The sequence below is a fragment of the Rana temporaria genome, chromosome 2 (genome assembly GCF_905171775.1).
Source record: "Rana temporaria chromosome 2, aRanTem1.1, whole genome shotgun sequence".
Classification (NCBI taxonomy): domain Eukaryota; kingdom Metazoa; phylum Chordata; class Amphibia; order Anura; family Ranidae; genus Rana; species Rana temporaria.
In genome coordinates this window covers 456,508,541-456,527,195 of record NC_053490.1, presented here as the reverse complement: position 1 = coordinate 456,527,195, position 18,655 = coordinate 456,508,541, and the positions used below count along the sequence as shown (strand labels likewise).

At 43.3% G+C, this 18,655-nt stretch overlaps 1 protein-coding gene across 1 annotated transcript in view; it reads right to left on the bottom strand.

The window, feature by feature from the left end:
- The window catches only part of TAOK1 (TAO kinase 1), a 137,704-nt gene that overhangs the window by 101,284 nt on the left and 17,765 nt on the right, over positions 1 to 18,655 (bottom strand). The window contains exon 2 of the mRNA XM_040338555.1: positions 3,739 to 3,831. The gene's annotated coding sequence lies outside the window, so the exon portion shown is untranslated. The remainder of the gene's footprint in view (positions 1 to 3,738; positions 3,832 to 18,655) is intronic.

The window sequence follows — 18,655 nt, the reverse complement described above, 5'->3', positions numbered from 1 at the left end:
CACGGTTGGACTTTTCCACGGGCAAGCCTCCGTCGGAATTTCGACTGTATGTAAGTGGCATTAGGAGCAAAATCGCTCCTCCGCCCCTGCTGCCCCCATGCTTCGGCATATATGCTCTTTTTAACTGTGGTAGTGAAATCACCTCCTACAGCACTGGAATCATGGCTTTATGTATCGTGGGAGCAAACGCTGTTGATGTCAAGATAAATAAATCTGTGCAACAGCTGAATGGCATACCTGAAATCAGTAAAGTAAATTACATACCTGATAAGCAAGCATGATAAAACATAAAACATTGCAGAATAAAATACAGAAAAAAAGAGCAGAACAATGGAGAGAAAATAGAGAGGGAGAGAACAATAAAAACAACTATTTTTGTTTTTTTTATTTTATATTTTTTTTGTGTTTTTATTTTTTACATTTTTTTTTTAACACTTTTTTTGTAACTGTTCAAATTTTCGGTTCCAGGTTTGGGTCTCTCAAAATGCGATGGCATCTTGGGAGACCCTGTGTAAGTGAGTTCTAGCCTGTGAAATACTTTACCCTACGCTAAAACTTCACTCGTGTGTAGAAGCGCGCAAAAAACATTTCCCAATGCAAAGACCAGGATTGTCAGGACAGGAGGGACAAATAATAATGGGTTGTTACGCCTATATCCCTGCTTGCTACAGACACAACATATTTTTTGGGGGGCTCGTTGGGTAGGGGTACTCTCGAGGACAAAAGGAAAATGCCTCTCATGCAGTCGGCTTACTGCATTTGGTTGGGAATGGTGAGGTGTAGAACCGCCTGGATACAGGAGTTCTATGATGATCTCATCCTGGAATTGAAGGAAGGATCCAGTCCGTCCTGAAGCTCTGTACATCACATGAGCATTCAGTAAAGTCAGTTGAAATAAGTACAGAGACATTTTTTTGTACCAGCGTCTCGCCTTACGGGCAATATGATACGGGCCAACAACTGGTCGTTGAGGTCCACCCCTCCCATATTTTTGCTCGATTGGTGGACATAGAGGTGTTTCTCCACAACACCAGCCACCGTATGAATTTGGACTGTCGTGTCTGCGTGAAGGGTGGCAAGAACGAAAACATTCTTATTGTCCCGCCACTTCACAGCGAGCAAATTATTACACATTGAGCAGGCTCTCTCCCCCAGCCTAAGACCGGAATCTACAAGCCGCTGGGGAAACCTGACGATTAGGTTGCAACGGTGCCACATGCTCCAATCTGATGATCAAACAAGCAACTAAAAAGTGTAATAATTGTCCACATACAAGTGGTACCCCTTTCCGAATAAGGGTGACACCAAGTCCGACACAATCTTGCCAGTGCTCCCTATGTAATCTGGGCAGTACTCTGGCTCTACCTGACTATCTTTTCCCTCATAAAGCTCCATGTATAGCCTGTTGCCCTGTCACAGTGCTTATAGAGCTTGGCCCAGTATATGGCACGCTTGCTGTGAAGGTACTGCTTGAAAAACAAGCGGACAGAAAACTTAAATAGGGACTCATCAACAAAGACAACTTGATGGGGAGTATACAAGGCTACAAAACGTTCGTTGAGGTGGTTTTTTGAGGGGCCGAATTTTGTACAGCCGGAAGTATTCAGGGTCTCCACAACAAAGTTCAATGTCATTGAAATGCAAGAACCGCAAGATCGCCTCGTATCGTGTCCTGGCCATGGAAGCAGAGAACACGGGCATATGGGCATGTGGACCAATAAGTCCGCAACTTAGGAAATTGATGTATGTCCATGTTGAGGCAAAGGCCCAGAAAGGTTTTAAATTTGGAAACCGTAAGTGGTTTCCATTCTCTGGCAAGGACGGACTGGGGATTAGCGGCGATGAAATTACCAGCATATAAATTACTCTGGTCCACAATAGATCTATAGAGATCTTCCGTGAAAAACAGCGAATAAAAATCAAGTGAAGTAAAATCAGCTGTTTCCACCTGAATACCGGGTTGGCCAGTGAATGGGGGGGGGGGGGGGGGGGGGGGAAGTACGGGTTCTGCAGAAGTGGTAGGGACCCAATTTAGGATAGGCAAATTCTGCAGAAGGGCACAACAGGCCTGTCTTTGTCTTCTTCTTGGTGGCAGCGGGACACTACTTGTGCTTGCCAGCTTGAACTGCACTTATGGGACTCGCCACGTCACCACATGATACTGCATTGCTGGATGAACGACCAGGGTGTACGAGGCCGCTGGTGCTTGCCAGTTCACCAGAAGGAATAGCGGCGCTAGTACTGGCTCTCTGCGCCATACGAGGGTCCTGCGGTTCTTGCACCTCAACAACATCAGAATGGGGTCAGGTACGCCTGCCCTCAGCAGGGACCACAACTTCGTCGACAGAGCTATCTGACATGGAGCCGCTGTCTTCTATGGGGATGTATTCTGAGCCAGAATCTGACAGATGCGTGACCTCTTCACTATCTGTCAGGCTCAGAAACTTGTAGGCCTCTTTAGTGTACATTTGCTTTGCCATTTTGGGCTCTAAATTTAGTGGTACACTAGTAAGGATTCACAGGTTAATAAAAGCACCTGATCTGTCAGCAAATGTAGACAAAAAAAGATAAAACTTAGCGATCACAGGGATCAGGCCTGTCTCTGTGAACGCTACAGTTATGTGTGTTGTGTTTTGTAAGCGACAGTGATCGATCGGTACTGTACTTTGGCTGGGCGTTTTTGGAAACCCTAAACTGCTGGGTACGCTAGTATAGATCTGATCTGATACTATACCCCTAAGGGGGGTGTATGCGGTATAAGCGTTACTGGCACTAACCTAACGCTGCCTGGGGCGACGCAGACCCTAACTGGCGCTAAGATTACATTTATATCACCCGCCGGGCGATCAGTGGGGTTAAACCCATATTGGGTTATATACGGCGGGTGCCCTGATGCTAAAAACAGCAAACTAACCTGCGTCACCAGTGACACTTATACGGTGATCACTGGTGAAAGGGTTAACTAGGGGGCAATCATGGGGTTAAAACCTTTATTAGAAAATATATGGGGGTACCTGACGATATATAAACCTGGCGGCGAACCTAAAAAAATTACTGGCTACCTAGCGGCACCAGCGACACTAATACAGCGATCAGAAAAAACTATTGCTTAGTGACACTGGCGATGGGGGGGCGATCAAGGGGTTAAACCTTTATTAAGGGGGGGTAGGGGGCTACCCTGGACCTAAAGGGGTCTAAAGCCAATGTCCCTAACACTTTTTACAGTCACAAATTACACTAAATGCAGTGATCATTAAATAAAAGATCACTGCAGTGACACTGACTGGGGGGTGGATTGTGTGCCTATGTGTACTGGTGTTAGTGTAGTGTTGGTGCAACTCACGTGAGATGTCTTCACTCCACGAGCTTCGGTCAAAAAGACCGCCTCGTGGAGCGTGACATCACTTCCTCTGCCTGTGTTTACATTACACAGGCAGAGGAAGCAAGTTATTCGCTGGGAACGATCGCGAGGGGGTGGCCAGAAACCAATGACCTCGTACAGGTACGTGAATGTGCCTATACGTGCCATTCTGCCGACGTATATCTACTGGCGGCGGTCCTTAAGTGGTTAATATTATGGATAAAAGAGAAATATTCTTCAACAGAGGCTAGGAATTCACAGACTGTTGTGGAAACATGAGGCAATAGTATCTAGATCTTGTATGCTGTAAGATGCGACAGACTGGTTAATATTTCTTCATCTTGAAAACAAAAAACTTCACAGGAACAACAACTCACCGACGAGAGGCATCAGCTTTACTGTCCCTAATCAGTCCAAATCAGGAATAATCCAGGTTAGATTGAGGTTGAAAGCCACTCCCCACTGTACACCTGCACAAAATAAGAATAAACCTTATTAGAACTAAGATTATTTGTAGAAAAATAAAACGCACACACACTTTTTTCCTTGAACCAATGACCCTAGAACAGGTACTCGGGACACTTGCAGTTTGACTTTCTGTTAAAGCGGGGGTTCACCCAAAAAAAAAAAAAAATCTAATAATTACATCCAGCATACGAAGGACATTTACTGTATGCACGTCTTTTTTTTTATCCGTACATACCGTTATATTGTCATTTTGTCCAGGGCTTCCGGGTTCTGATGACTCCGGGACTGGGCACTCCTATCCTTGGGGTAGATGATTGACGGCTTGTGAAACAGTTCCCCTGTCGCACAACGCGCGTCACCAGATTTCCGGAAATAGCCGAGCTGCGAGTCGGCACTATACGGCGACTGCGCAGTCAGCTCTACACGGCGGGCGCAGGCGCCGTATAGTGCCGACTCGCAGCTCGGCCATTTCCGGAAATCTGGTGACGCGTGTTGTGCGACAGGGGAACGTTTCACAAGCCGTCAATTATCTACCCCAAGGATAGGAACGCCCAGTCCCGCAGTCATCAGAACCCTGAGGCAGGGATAGGAATGCCCAGTCCCGCAGTCATCAGAACCCTGAGGCAGGGATAGGAATGCCCAGTCCCGCAGTCATCAGAACCCTGAGGCAGGGATAGGAATGCCCAGTCCCGCAGTCATCAGAACCCTGAGGCAGGGATAGGAATGCCCAGTCCCGCAGTCATCAGAACCCTGAGGCAGGGATAGGAATGCCCAGTCCCGCAGTCATCAGAACCCTGAGGCAGGGATAGGAATGCCCAGTCCCGCAGTCATCAGAACGCGAAAGCCCTGGACAAAATCAAAACATAAACGGTATGTACGGATAAAAAAAAAAAAAGACCTGCATACAGTAAATGTCCTTAGTATGCTGGCTCTAATGTTCCAAATTGTTTTTTAGGGTGAACCCCCGCTTTAAGCGGGATTCCTGAAGCTTAAACCTTTTTTTCACCCTTGTAGGTTACGTGAAAACAGATGGAAAACCACTGTACAACCCCTTGAAGCAATATTGGTAATATCGGGTATGTTTGTGAGTGATGCTTCCACAAAAGTGAAGATTGGGAACACGGATAATCAGTCGTTCCCTAGTAAAAACCTCAAAGCAGAACTACACCAGGAATTTTTAGTAGCTGAATTTCACTATGAAAATCGCAGATGCTGGACATATACATTGCAATTTAAATTATTGTGGAACTGGCTGAAGATGGGCTTAAAAGTACTTATCGATTGCTAAGCAGATGCAACAACTTGCTCGCTATGGGTGAAAGCTATAAAATTGCAATTTAAATGACAGACAAGGCATTTCTGTAGCTTACACCATAGGAAACCACTAGCTCTTGAACCTCCGCTTGCTCAGCGGGGATCGCTCTGTTGATCCCTGCTCAGCCGGCGGATGACAGGGCGGTCCCCGCACACTGCGCAGGGACCGCCCTGTCTTTTCTCCGCTCTCCCCTATGAAAAAATTGGGTTTTCCTCCGTCTGCAGAATCAGAGGATTGCGGCACCGGGCGAGATCGGGTGTCAGCGGATGTTCATCTGCTGACACCCGCAATCTCATAGGGACCAATGTATGTCCCTTTTTCATCCGTTCACTGATGGATGAAGAGCCCTTATCTGTAGTGCATAAGGCTTACAAAAAAGTTACAAAACTTGTGAACAGATATTAACAAGAAAAGAATGCACTCAGAGATGAGACCTCGTAAACACATGTGACAATCAACAATATGGTGATGTTTTGAAAGCAAAAAAAGCTCAAAACACAGAAAATAATACACGGTTCTATAATTCTATGAATATAGTAGGTGTGATGCATCTAAAAGTATTTTTGCATCTGCGATTGCTAGTATAATCAAATTTCATTCCAAAATTAGTAAGAGTTGTGTAGCAATAGCTGACACACCCTGTATTAATGAATAACCTTGTATGAAATGTTTTTGCTTTCCAAAATCTATTTTAGTACAAAAGCCAGTCTTAAAGGAGCACAGCTCTCATACACCAAAAAAAAACAAAAGAAAAAATATGCAAGCACACTTTTGGATGGAGGGGAGGTCAAACGTTGTCGGCTTTTTAATCCCTTGGAGAGATTTTCCTTCATTTTGGTGTACTGGTAGAACCAAGGGTTCCTTCTAAATGTTTCCAAAAGCATTACAATGACATTCATAAGGTTCTTGGACATTAGTCTGCAAATCCCCACCAATCACAACATACCAGTAACTGTACATTTCGTAAAGGCACAACATCAAACACATGAATTGCGTGGCATGGTCATAGATCACAACGCTAAGCCCAATCATGGAAGTTATAAATACAGACTATTTCTACATTCCAGCCTCCAGAGGTTTTAAAACACAAACCTATCACTAAACATGCTTTCTACTCAAACGTTACTCATAGCTCTGGCTAGCGGTTTTCCTAGTGTGGACACATCTATTTTTTTTCACATTTTTTTTATATGTTAAAAAAAAAAAAAAAAAAAAAAAAGGATTTTTTTTTATATTTTTGCGGTCCTATACTTCCTGTCAGTGCCAGAAGAATGCATTTCTAATTTGACGCAATATATGCAATTTATAAAAAAAAAAAAAAAAAAAAAAAAACTTACAGTCTATCTGCCACTGCCATCCATCTTCTCTATATAAAAAGGTTAGTTGTCTGGCTGTATTGCTGATTTATGGATTTCAAAAGTATATATGGATTTTTATCTTGTAAAACAACCAATTCAGTCTATTGGAAGGCAGCAGCTGCATGGGCACAGCCACAAGTTAAATTTGACATCCGTGTGGTTGGTCCTCGGATGCAAACAGTATGAGTTTAGGGACATGCGCCTCGACACACGAATGTCAAATGGGAGAAAGTTCCTGTGCAGCTGCTGAATCCCAACAGACATGAATCGGACTGCCTGCATTGTGTGAAGGGAAACACGGCCCTCCGCACTTATATACGCCCGTGTGCATGAGGCCTTAGGAATCTCTGCTGTTGGGTACTGTATTCAAGCAGCTGAGACACCCATGGTGGTCAGAATACACTAACAGTGAGTGCATCCCATAGGATATATCCGTCTCTGTTCAGCAAAACATTTCCCATCCAGCTCCTAAGATTGTCCAATCAAAGTTTGTTTAGCTGGGTTGTGCGGACAGGGACACCCATGGTCCAAATCGTGTAAGATTCAGAAGGAATGAACCCAAAATTTTAGTAGTATTCGGACATTTTAAAGTTAAATATTGATATCCAATATTTCTGATTGACTGCAGATTTGAGAAATAGGAACACACACAGTTGCAAATTTGTTCCTGCATTCTCATAGCAAAAGACATTTTACCTTCAGATTTATAAAGTTATACTGTGGTCACAAAGGGGTTAAAAACCAACTTTGAATATTTTGTTTTTAAATGTACAACTCTGCTCTTGTAAACCAAAGATCTCAATTACGTCAACATCTTATTATACAGCAAAAGAAGGGAGATTGTTCTTCTAGGGAGAAGCATGACCATTTCATCAGCTTCTCAGATTAGAACAAAACATAATACACACTTTGACCCTGAGTCATTCCAGAGAAGCTTACACAAATGCCACCCTGTAATCAAGCTCTACTCACTGGGGTCCGTTACAATAAAATGTAAATGTTTTTGCCAGTAAAATATGGAGAAGGATATTTAAATAGGAAGCTTCCATCTGCATACAAAAACTTACCACACAAGGCCCTGCATGTAAAAAGTAATTAGTAAGTAGTTTGGAGAATCAACATGGCATAGGTTTAGCGTTTCCTTATGGCGCCCCTGCACAGAGCGCATAGTGTCCCCTGCTTGCACACACATGTAAATAACTGCCTAATGTTTAAACTTGCACAAGATCTTTGTTGCATACTTTTGTAGCAATGCATCTCGCTGGTCCAGTGCCAAACAAGAAACTGGGCTACAAACACACCAGTCTTGTTTACAAATACAGATACAAACTAGGGCTGTTGTCACACATGCAAGCTCATATTGGGCACACACAGATACTCTAAAGCAGTGTTCCCCAACCCCCGGCCCACTACTGGGCCGCAGCCCTTCTGCAGCCGGGCCGCGAGTGCGAGCAGGCGGCATGAGACTTTTCTTCCTCCTGCCATCGCTCGCTCGTCCCCACCCCTTTTCTGACCGGCCAGTCTGCGTGCTCGGATAAGGGTCTGGTATGGATCTGGGGGGGGGGCCCCCACGCAAGGGTTCCCCTTGAAATCCATATCAGACCCAAGGGCCTGGTATGCTCCTGGAGGGGGAACCCATACTGTTTTTTTATTAAAAATTTGGCATAGAGTTCCCCTTCCTGGAGGCAACCTCAAGTCATATTGTAAGTCACGTTGTGCGTCATACTCAAGTCGTGTTCAAGTTGCCTGCCAAAGTCGCGCTGAAAGTCGTGTTGCCCCTGTGTGAACCGGCTCCAAGGCTTAATGTACACAGGACGCGTTTACAACCTCTCCTGAGCATTTTAAATATATAGTAACCAGCGTTTAAAACATCCGTTTTGCTGCATTTACATGCCACATTTAGTGGCGTCTTCCCATGTTTGCCTTTAGAAGTGTATGTGTGTATATATATATATATATATATATATATATATATATATATATATATATATATGTGTGTGTGTGTGTGTGTGTGTGTGTGTGTATGTGTATGTGTATGTGTATGTGTATGTGTATGTGTATGTGTATGTGTATGTGTATGTATGTATGTATGTATGTATATATGTATATATGTATATATATATATATATATATATATATATATATATATATATATATATATATATATATATATATATATATATATATATATATATTTCAAATGCCTCTGAACATCCGTCCTAAACGCATTTTGTTTTTACGTTCCAAAAATTACTTTTAAACTAAATTGCCTAGAAATGACTAAACGACCGTTTACTGATAAGATGACAAAGGAGAGTTCAGGAGCAGCTAAAAAGAAAAAAAAAACCCACCCATCTGCTCCTAAACGTCTGTTTATAAGCAGCAGTGTACACACACACACACACACACACACACACACACGCACACGCACACACAAACTTGCTGTGTTGATTGTGGGCATTGTTCTTCTAGTGGTGACTGAGGATACAGCAGCCAATGGGACAGAAAATAGAGACAGATCAGACACCATTTTTAATCACCATTGCAACCAAGATATGTCCTGCCCTGCTCTAAGGTATACTGGACAATCCCACTGATCAGTGGGACCAAGGGGCAGCATATTTGAGAACCTCAGTAAATAATTCTGTAATGTATAAATGCTATGGGGAGAGTTCCTAAACTGGTGCAGCTGAGCATAGTACCCAATCGGAATCAAGGTTTTGATAAAAGCTTAATTAAATAAGAAGTTAGAAGACGGTTGGTCTATGCACAAGATTGTGTGCACCAGCTTTAGTAAATTTCCCTCGATGTGTAATGCGATTAGCCATTTGGGTCCACCAAGTTATAATTTCTTTAGTTTTGTTTATGGCCAGGCTTGCCTGGAGGCCTACTTTAGGTCAATGTTACATCATTGTTTCTGTTGCAAGAACCCACCAGCACAATCATTATGCAGGACACAAGTACCAACTAGCTTATACATATCGCTCCCTCACTGGATGGATGGGCAAGCATTGTCCTCTGACTTGCGATTTCTGAAGAACTCTTAGCAAGAGAGCGACCCCTAGCTCAGCCAGCAAGAAAGCAACATATACAAGCAGGCAAGCACACTTTACTGATCCTTTTGCTGGAGACACAGAATTGCTAATGTGACATCAGCCTTAGAATTTACCTGACATTTTAGAAATACTGTACATTAGCTGACACTAGTCACCTCTTCTTAGAAAACTTGTTAAATGACTGTATCTGGCTTCCAGACACATAAATCATAGCCATACATAACAAATTAAAAAGTAGAAAAAAAAAGTCTGAATTAAGTTCCAAGTCAGCAACTCAGATGGTATTGAATCTGAACCATCAGCAGCAGTAGCACCTAGCTTTTTTTTTAGAGGAAAAGGTCAGCAGTGACGACCCCATATTTCTCCTGTAACAAGTTTACTTTAAAAACAACTGTGAATCCAACTGTGAATCACTCTAATACTGGTTGTGAGGCTGGCCTACAACCCGAAACTAGGGAAACATTCCACAGAATTTCTGTCTCAAACAATAGCTTTAATCCAAGTCAAATGCTTAATAAAAATTCTTAATAAATCAGTGCGAATACTGTATGCTAAACAATATTATTTCAATTTATCAAGGCCAAATTAGTTCTGATCGGTTGTTACAACTCAAGGCACTTTTTCTAATGTAAAAAGCTTGTAAACACACGGATAGCGATGTGAACTGACGCCGTTTACCAATTCTATTAACCTTCCAGAGAGGTGCGAAATGGGGCACGAGGCGTTTAAAAAAAAAAAAAATGTTTGTTGTGTTTTAAATGCTTTCCGAGTTCTTGCTTAGCAGATTTTGCGGTCAGGTTTTAAACCCTGTCCCCATAAAGCAAATTCAACTCCTCTTCCTGCTCTGTCGGACATCTGTAACCTGGACAGCTAATCTCCCTTATGTGGAGGTACTCTGCAATAAAATCTTGTCAGAGGTCTACACACTCTTCTTGCTCTACTAGTGAATGTGACTTTATTGCCGGCTTTAAGAGAACGAGGGGGGGTTTGCACATTAACATGCAGTGTGTTGAGGCAGACATTTAACTAGGCTGCCAACATACAACAAGTGGACCTGCACTATTTTATTTCCACCATCACATGATAGCGACTTAAGCTTCCTTGGCATGGGTGCCAACACACCCTTCCTGCATGCTGGTTCACTTTGTTATTGTGCCTGCGTCCAGCCCATGATGCATGTGGGCAGCCTATAGAGGGATGCATTGACACAGCCACATGCCAAAATCTGACACGAGCAGGTACATGGATTACTGATGCAGACCGTGTGCGTTCAGATCTATGCAAACACTCGTACACTTGTGTAACATTTTGATATGTGGCTGTCAGTCACTGCTCTGTCTCTCTAGCACTCACTAGAGTGGCAGGATGGGGAGGAATCGGGAGCAGCTGGCTCAGGTTCTCAGTAGTGTGCTGAGAGGCTGGGCCAGTTGAAAGTCAGGCATCTGGGCCGATCCCAAGATAATTGTTGGAATCCTTGCAGAGCTCAGACTGGCCTTGTGACACAGTGGACAGCAAACTTCAGCTCGCTTTTGGCTGAATCTGTGTCACAGAACTGAAGAATTACGTGCATTCCAGTTAATAGCTTTGGCCATACTTGTCCTTTAAAAAGGCAAAAATTTGGGTATTTACATATGCACACACAGTATAGCTAGAAGATGCTTAATTGACCAGTATGTTTTTTAGATTGTGCAAAAAAAACACCATTAACAGGCAAAGAGCATATAAACAGATTTGCAGTCCAAGGACCACAGTTATGGAACGCTCCACCTACAGACATTCGGATGGAGGAAAACCATCGGGCCTTCAGAAAAAAACTTTAGATCCGTCTATTCTGGAGTATGGCTGGATGACGGCATTGGATACAGCGCCTTGAGGCGGTGTAGTTCGCATTTGTAGCGCTATACAAGTTACTCACTCACTAAACTTCCCTGTAGACTTTGACATTAATTGAAACCAAACCGAGAACCCTGTGCTTTAAGACAAAAGTGTAAAGCAGGCTATACACGCACAGATGCTTGCATCCACACAAGTGATGTGGATACAGGGATATCCCCCACAGCTCCATTGTATTCTGACAGCAGGGACACCCCTCTGTCAGAATACACAGATCACTAGCTGATCAAATGCACTTTTTCCAGCAGCACTGTTCAACAGAAGCCGGTCTTTAGATCAGCTGCTTTTGAACAGACAGCGGTACATGTATACCCAGCTTTAGTCATATCCACCATGCTGTCCAGCTGTAAGCTAGAGTTTAGGAGGAAATGTGGCTGGCAAGGCATAACACAGATTGAGGGTACCACGTACTGAACATTAAAAAATTATATATATATATATATATATATATATATATATATATATATATATATATATATATATATATATATATATAAATATATAAATAAAAGGAAGGGTTTAGTATGCATAATCAGCAATTAGTGGGGCAAGGAAGACCCAGTGTCAGACACACTGATCAGTTCTATTATTAAGTCAACAGCTACAAAGACTGTAGTTGCTAACTTTCAACTTTTCAAAAGATGACTATACAACCATCTATCAGAAATCCGGGGTGCTTCCAACTTCTTGTTTGGCATCTTCAATGCCATAAAAACACTTGTCAAATTGGCCTGCTAGTTTATGGAACTCAACCAATTAGCCGCTGCCACCCCCCCCCCCCCCCCATGTCCCATCCCTCATGCATACATTTGATTTATTCCCTAGCAAAACAGTAGTGCTGCCTTGACTCCCCAAAGCCTGTCTATGTGTAGGGACAGGGCTCTTGGGTGGACAGTTCAGGGGGATGCGATTCTGCAAAAAAAAAAAAATCCTTAATTCCTCTACATATAGTTACATGACAAAGACTGGGAATGTCTGAAACACTTCATGGAACACTTAAAGGGGTTGTAAAGGAAAAAAGTTGTTTTTATCTTAATGCATGCTATGCATTAAGAAAAAAGCCTTCTGTGTGCAGCAGCCCCCCTAATACTTAGCTGAGCCCCATTCTCTATCCAGCGATGTGCACGAGTCCTTCGGCCATCCAGGACTCTCCCGATTGGCTGAGACACAGCAGTGGTGCCATTTGAACTTGCTGCAGTCAATCAAACTAAGTTAGCGTTTTAGGAAAGAGGGGATGGGCTGGATACACAGAGCTGTTGCACGGCTTGGGTTCCCCCATAGCAAGCTGCTTGCTGTGGGGGCACTCAACAGAAGGGAGGGACCTGGAACTCCAGCCAGGGACGCGAGAAGGAGGATCGGGGCTGCTCTGTCAAAAACCAACTGCACAGAGCAGGTAAGCATAACAGGTTTATTATTTTAATAAAAAAATAAAAGGAGAGAGAGACACAAATTGCTATAAAGTAGAACTTCACAACTCTAAATCTACTGGCCACATTCTAAGACTAATCTATCCAAACCTGTAAGGCAAAAATCACTATACATACCTTTTCTGCAGCCGCTCCGGTCGCATGCCAAGCTGTCAGTGGTTGCTTCTCTGTGTAGGCATGTGCAGAAGAGGCAGCAGACAACGGAAGCCCCACAGTAACTGAGGCGGTCTCTTCTACACCGCATCTGCCTCTGAAGACTGGACCAGAGCTGCTGCAGAAAAGGCATGTATAGCTATTTTTGCTTTACAGGGTAAGATAGATTAGTCTTAGAATGTGGCTGCCAGTAGATTTACTTTAATGAAAAGGATGCGATCATATATAAATATTTGCTGCTTGTCATGAACAAGCAGTTTAGGTTAAACACAGCTATACAAAAACTGCCTGAAAAAGAAGCTTCACATAACAGTCACAGTAACAAAATGACTCACAGCTATCAAATCCTACGTAATTACTGGTCTGGAGAGCCACTGACAAGTTCTTCCCTCCTACAATTTATATTGTGATAAAAATAACTCCTAGTAATGATATTTCACACAAATTATATTGCAAATATTTTAGCTAAACTCTAGGCATAAAAAAAAAAAAAAACCCACACACTTGTAGTGAGACTCCCCTGCATTACAAGGGTTAAATGCCAATTCCTGCCCGGGGTACCCCAGCAAAATGCACATTTACTTACCTCAGGGGTTGACAAATTTGCTTGGAATCTAGGAGCCAGCTAAAAAAGTTAGGAACAGAAAACGCACCCTGTCCCGACGAGCTTGCGCGCAGAAGCGAACACATACGTGAGCAGCGCCCGCATATGTAAACGGTGTTCAAACCACACATGTGAGGTATCGCCGCGATTGGTAGAGCGAGAGCAATAATTCTAGCCCTAGACCTCCTCTAACTCAAAACATGCAACCTGTAGATTTTTTTTAAACGTCGCCTATGAAGATTTTAATGGGTAAAAGTTTGTTGGCATTCCACGAGCGGACGCAATTTTGAAGCGTGACATGTTGGGTATGAATTTACTCGGCGTAACATTATCTTTCATAATATTAAAACAAATGGGGATAACTTTACTCTTGTCTTATTTAATTAAAAAGTGTATTTTTTCCCCAAAAAAGTGCGCTTGTAAGAGCGCTGCGCAAATACGGCGTGACAGAAAGTATTGCAACGATCTCCATTTTATTCTCTAGCGTGTTAGGATAAAAAATATATATAATGTTTGGGGGTTCTAATTAGAGGGAAGAAGATGGCAGTGAAAATAGTGAAAAATTACATTAGAATTGCTGTTTAACTTGTAATAGCAACGGCCACCACCAGATGGCGCCAGCTCACACAAGGAAGAGCTGGGGACTTCACAAAACAAAAAAATTATGTTTTTTTTTTTTCCCCACCTTCCAAGCCAAGTCGCCAGGATGCTATTTCTAGTCGCCATGGCGCCCGGGATTTGTCGAGCCCTGACTTACCTGATCATTCAATCCTGCAGAATCTTCCTTCCATGCAATCAGTCCCTCGCAGCCTATTCTTTTTAGCACTCTGGCTGGCTGTCTCAGCTGTGATGTCATCAAGTTCAATGCAGTACCATCAGAGCCCAACCACATCCCGTAGCGTTAGAGAGAAGTGGTGAGCAACAGCTGGTAGGGGGCAAGCGATAAGGTAAGAAATAGATTTTTTTATTGAAGCTCCTAGTTATAAAAAAAAAAGGGGGGGGCATTTAACCCTTGCAGTACTGGGGAAGCCCCACTGAAAGGGTCTTTTTTTCAGGTTTCTGAAGTTCGGATTTAACAAGGTTCCCCAGCTAAAATTGGGTCAATAATAAAAATGCAAGCTTGTAGCCTCAGGGCAAAGCAAATAAAAAAAAAAAAAAGTTTCTTATAAAATTTTCATCGCATTTCAGCTACCTTTCTCTTGTCTCTTGCTATAGAGCCGGAAGCCAAAAAGGAAGTACCCCCAGTACTTATTGGTATGGAGGAGCATGTGCCAGCATTTGGACAATCTGTGCCATCACTGTTCATAGGCCTGTGCCAGATACACCTCCATAGATTTCTAAGGACTTGCCTTTCTTCTAAGTGGCTGAACAGAACAGTAGGGGAGCTAACCTATTTAATTGCACTACTGCTTTAACATTTTAAAAAACACTTTTTCTTACTTTTGGTTGTATGCTTGGAGGTCACCATCTTGCTGGAAAAAATAAAAATCTCCTGCGATTGGTGCAGCACCCGGGCAACAATACACAAGGTCTGTCAAATGGCTCATAACTACATTAAGACCTCTTTGGTCTCCTTCGCTGGCCATCTCCCTGCACAGTCACTCACTTTGGTGGTGAACCATTAGAAAAAAGGCTGCCGAACAAAGCCTGGTCCATCATAGCAAAGTGCTCATCCAACACGGCCACATAGGAGGCTGCCTACAAGGGTCCTCTTCTGCTGGTACTGGGTCTCCGTCCATATTGCCAAATCGAATCAATCACACAGTGACAGATATCTCCAGGCATGTGGCCAGCGAGGACACAAAATCCATATTTGGTGGGCCTGTTCCCGCCTGGTGGGATTCTGGTCGAGGGTCTTTGGACTCTGGTAAACACTCTTCAATATACCTATCCACAAGAATGCCAAATTAGCACAGCTTCACTACCCGATCCCAGGCTTGTTTCCTACCAGCAGAAATTGGCCACCTATTTATTGCTGCCAAGTGCGCAATTGCGGTTTCGTTTGCAGAGGTAAAGAGCATTCTGACAACCCTCATGATCATTGAAAATGATGACCAGTATCCTCCAGGACGCCCACACCAAATTTCTTAAAATTGTGAACCCTGTGGGGGTCCAATGCTCTTCCAACCTTACACCTGTCCACCTTTGGCTTTGCCACCCAACGTCTTCCGATCCCCAACCTGAGGGAACTCTTTCCTCCTCTCTTCCTCTGACTATGCTTTTTTTTGTTGCTGCCGTTGTGTTTACATTTTGTTTCGTTTGTCTCCCCCCCCCCTTTTATTCAGTCGACGCCTGCAATCCTTGTACTCATCCACTCTGTGTTGACCTGATGCAAACCTCTAATCTGTGCATAAGCATGCAAGCTCTAACCCTGCTGGTAGCAACCAGTAAAACTCCATAAGAAGACAGCTGCTATAGGTTAAAGTTAAGCTGACACAGAAAAGACAGGCAGGGGGGAGAGAAGGACAGAGGCACATAAACTGACCATGGTGTCAGGGCTCAGCAGCCATGATATACCGTGGTCAGTTTACAGGCAGGAGGAGGACATAGCCAGGCATGTTCAGCCAGGTTTTATAGGTGATAGAAGGGGTCGGATGTTTTTTCACCTTGATGCATAAAGGTGAAAAAACATTTACCTTTACAACCCCTTTAAGCTAGTGAATTGTTGGTTCACTTACCTTTTCCTTCTATTTCCCTTCTAAAATGTGTTTTTTTTTTTCTTTGTTTTCTTTGTCTGCATTTCTCACTTCCTGATCCTCCTCAGTAAGCTGTTCTGGCCCACTAACCCCCAGCCAGAATGGCTCGGATGATGGGGGCAAGCTTACTGAGGAAAAACAGGAAGTGAGAAATTCAGACAAAGAAAACAAACATTTAAGTGAAAAATCAAAAGAAAAAAAGGTAAGTGAACCAACAATGCACTAGCTTAAAGGAACCCATTTAGAAAATAAAAAAAAATAACCTTTACAACCCCTTTAAAGAAAATTACTACACAACTAATAAGGAAAAATGTACATTAGTTTTCTTCTCTATTTTCAGTTGAGAACAAAGTTGCACTGCAAGGAAAAATTAAGGCTGGGAATGAACCCGATAAAAACACCATGTGAGTGATGCACAAGTTCAGCTAAGGTTATACATCTGCCCTTAACTCATGCAGACTAAAATTATTAGCAGTACTACAAAATAAACCACATTAAACACTACAAACACCTAGGCAAATAGATTGTATTTTTAAAGATTTGAGAAGCTCCTACGGCTAGAATCCGTGTTACCGGGGATCTCTCAGACTCTTTCCCCCTTTTGAGGGGCACGTGACAGGGGCGCCCCTGTTGTTCGCATTGGCCCTCGAACCACTGGCGGCTACTATACGTGAATCGGCATCTATTGTGGGATTCAATAGAAGTTTGAGTGCTGAGAAGGTCTCCCTTTATGCGATATCTGGGGGACGTGGATGTGTCCCTTTCAGAAGCTATGAGGGTGATTCGATGCTTTGGCTCCTTGTCGGGATTCTCCATCAACTGGAGTAAATCGGTTCTTTTACTTTTGGATGACCCGAAGATCTCATTGCCGGTAGTCTCCTCGTTCAGGTACCTGTGGGTTCAGGTCTTGGCTAATCCAATGTCTTACCTGGTAGATAACCTATTACCCCTTTTTAAGCGGCTCCAAATGACATGCAATACTTGGTGCAAACTCCCATTATCTGTTATAGGAAGAATTAACCTTATCAAAATGGTTTGGTGCCCTCAATTGCTATATATTATGCATAATTCCCCTTAGTGGATACCCCGTAGATGGTTTACACGTATTGACCCTTCTTAATTTGGAAGAAGGGTCCCGCTAGGATTAGTCTTTCTACCTTGCAGTTTGGTGAGGATCAAGGAGGAGCGGCTGCTCCTGCACCTTACTTTTATGCTTCCCAGCTGCAGCATTTTTGTGGGATGGGAATTCTAAATGACTGACTCCATAGAAACCCTTTTGCGGACGGAGACTAGCGGTGTCTCAGTTTTGGCGAGTTTGGAGACGGGATTACCTCACCTGCCACAGACGGCGCCTACTGTCGTTCTGAGGAAGCTTTGGACTGCGGTTAAATCCACCTTGCGAATTTCGGGATTTCTTCCAGGTGGGGTAATCCCAATCTAGGGGAACTTCATAAACTTGACGGTTTCCAGGCATGGAAATCGGCGGGTATTAATAAAATTGCTCAGTTGTATAAGGGTAACATGTTGAAGTCATTTCTTGAACTACAGACTGAATTTGACCTTCCCAGGCAGCAGTTCTATCGGTTCCTTCAGATCCTACATGCTCTTCAAGCTCAGAGCAGGACCTCTACTCTTGTACTTACTAATCACTCTTTGATAGACCATGTATTTTTTGGTCGGGAGAAGAAGGGCTTAATATCCTATGCTTACTCCAATTTATTAGCCTCGATACAAGACTCTACAACGTTTCCAAGTAGAAGGGGCTGGACAGAGGATTTGGGGGATATTAGTGGTGAAACTTGGGAATTGTGTTTGCAGGCAGGTCCACTTACTTCAGTGTCACAGTCACATAGACTATCTCACTTGTTTTTGTTGCACAGGGTCTATCGGACACCTATTCAGTTACATCGCTGGGGGGTGAGGGACTCATCCGAGTGTCCCAAGCATTGTGGGGTGGAGCGGTCTCTCATTCACCTGATGTGGCGTTGTCCCAAGCTGCACCGGTATTGGGGTGATGTCACAGAGACTATTTCCTCAGTTTTTCAGGTCAGGGTCCCCTTGGAACCCTTGACGTGTATTCTGGGAGCAATAGATGAAGAAGTTTATCATTATCCTATTAACGTTGCTGTAATTAGACTATTGTATTTAGCTCGGAAGCTGGTGGCCAGGTTTTGGCTATCCCCTCATGTCCCCACTAAGAAATTATGGATAGACCAAGTCAATTATATACTCATACGGGAACACTTAACGTATCAGCATAGAAATGCACGTAGAAAATTTCATAGTATATGGGGGGCCTGGTTGGAGACTCCAGAACTTGCTCC